Source organism: Elephantulus edwardii, unplaced genomic scaffold (genome assembly GCF_000299155.1).
Source record: "Elephantulus edwardii isolate Elephantulus edwardi_28Jun2011 unplaced genomic scaffold, EleEdw1.0 scaffold00112, whole genome shotgun sequence".
Taxonomy (NCBI): domain Eukaryota; kingdom Metazoa; phylum Chordata; class Mammalia; order Macroscelidea; family Macroscelididae; genus Elephantulus; species Elephantulus edwardii.
In genome coordinates, this window is record NW_006399862.1 from 8,350,851 (window position 1) to 8,353,444 (window position 2,594).

A 2,594-nucleotide genomic window follows, 5' to 3' on the forward strand; every position below is an offset into this window, starting at 1 on the left:
GAAATGAAAAATAAACAACCTAAATTTAAAAAAAAAGACAAGTAAAAAAGCAAAAAAAAAAAGAGGCCCCAGAATAGATAGACTGGGGCATGGTTGCACCATGGACTTCAATATATGTGATAGGGTAGCACAATTCTTTTTTAAATATGGAATCTATGAGGTGAAACACTTCCAGAATTCTCCCTAAGCATGACTTCATTTAGAATCTTTTCACTGTACAAATGCTGTCATTCTAAGTACAGTGACTTCTGTCAGTTATTCAGTGCATTCTTGAACTCAAGGATGTTGTGAGAGTCAACAGGTCAGTTGTGAGGGGCTCATGATGTGCGAGAGAGAAAACTCAATTTATTACCCAAAGATCAGAAAAAGGTTGTCTTAGAGACTCTCAATCTTATGACTGATGTCTGAAGTCTTGGGCAGACGGGCTGTCTGGAGGACTGTGGGCTTTAAGTTCTGCGCTAGCTTCAGATGCTTACCACCAGAGGAAGATTTATGTGGAGGACTGGGACCAGAATTGGTTCAAATTGGTCATTTCAGTTTGGTGTTCAGAAGTAGGATTTCATTTCTCACCTAAAGGTCAGCTATGGATTGGTTCCAATATGATGATACACAAAACTGAAGCAACAGAGTGCCTATGGTGAGTGAAGAGTAGAAATATATATAGGAGATAAAGAGAAAAGTGAGTCCCTTGTGGTAAGCATGTGTCCTGAGTTGAAAAATAGAATTAATTCAATTTTGTGTACTAGAAAGCAGTACAAGAAAAAAAATCACAAGTTTGTGTATAGTGCAGCATAAGTTCAGGACAAGTGAAATTCGTTGTTTTATTCTTATATTTGTGTATGAAGCTCTGGTAGCATAGTACCATCAAGTCAGAACTAATTCTTAGATGATCCTCCAGCAGGTTTTCAGAGAGAGGCCCCTAATTATATGGGAGGACATTGTTCATTTGTCCCATAGAGTAGCAGTTGGATTTGAATCACCTGCCTTTGTGTTCTGCCCTTTCTAAGCATCCCACGACCAAGTTTCACACAGCCTTGGGGGTCCTGCGCTGTTACCTTTATGGGTGGAGGTTTTTAGCTCTGCTGAGGTGCCTGCCTTCTGCCCTTTCTAAGCGTCCCGCGAATAGAAGATTGCTATCAACTTTTACAGTTGCAGATCGATCAAACATGCAATCAAGATGCATTGATAATGAGTGACTGGAATGCAAAAGTTGACTACAGAGAAGAAGAATAAGTAGTCGGAAAACATGGACTAGGAGACAGAATTGGAGCTGGAGATAGAATGATTGAATTTTGCACAATGAATGACTTATTCATAGCAAACACATTTTTTTTTTTTTGTTTGTCCACGACCTTTATTGTCAGGGCTACAAACACATTTTTTAAGAGACATAAACACAGGTTATACACATGGATATCACCTGATGGTATGCATAGGAATCAGATCGATTACATCTGTGGAAAGAACCGCTGGAGAAGCTCAATATCAGCTGTGAAAACTAGGCCTGGAGCTGACTGTGGAACAGACTGCCAACTACTCATATGCAAGTTCAAGCTGAAGCTGAGGAAAATTAAACCGAATCCACGGGAACAAAAATATAACTTTGAGTCTATCCCACCTGAATTTCAGAACCATCTCAGGAACAGTTTTGAGGCCTTGAACACTAATGAGCGAAGACCAGAGGAGTTGTGGGAGGATATCAAGGGTATCATCCAAGAAGAGTATAAATGTTCATTACAAAGAGAGAAGAGGAAGAAAAGACCAAAATGGATGTCAGAAGAAACTCTGAAGATTGCACTGGAGCACAGAGAAGACAAAGCACAAGGAAGAATTCAAGATGCTAAAGAGCTGAACAAAGTTTTTCAAAAGCCAGCACGGGATGACAAAGTAAAATATTACAATGAAATGTGCAAGGAGCTGGAGTCAGAAAACCAAAAGGGTCAAACTCGCTCAGCATTTCTTAACCTTGAAGAACTGAAGAACAAATTCAAAGCTCGAGTTGCTGTAATCAAGGATGCTTTAGGCAGAGTATTAAATGATCCAGGAGGTATCAAAAGAAGATGGAAAGAATATATTGAGTCATTGTATCGAAAGGAATTGACAGATACAGAAAAGTTTAATGAGACAATATAGGAGCAAGAGCCTAGGGTGATGAAGGAAGAAGTTCAAGCAGCTTTGAAGGAAATAACAAAAAATAAGGCCCCGGAAATAGATGGTATACCAATTGAAATATTTCGGCTAACAGATGCTGCCCTGGATGTGCTCACCAAGTTGTGTCAAGAAATCTGGAGAACAACTGCTTGGCCAACTGACTGGAAGAGATCTATATTTGTTCCTATTCCAAAGAAAGGTGATCCAACAGAGTGTGGAAACTATAGAACAATATTGTTGATTTAACATGCAAGCAAGATTCTGCTGAAGATTATCCAAAAAATGACTGGAACAGCACATCAGCAGAGAACTGCCACAAGTCCAGGCTGGGTTTAGAAGGGGTCATGGTACTAGGGATATTGTAGCTAATGTTAGATGGATCTTGGCTGAAAGCAAGGAATACCAGAGGAATGTCTATCTGTGCTTCATTGACTATGCAAAGG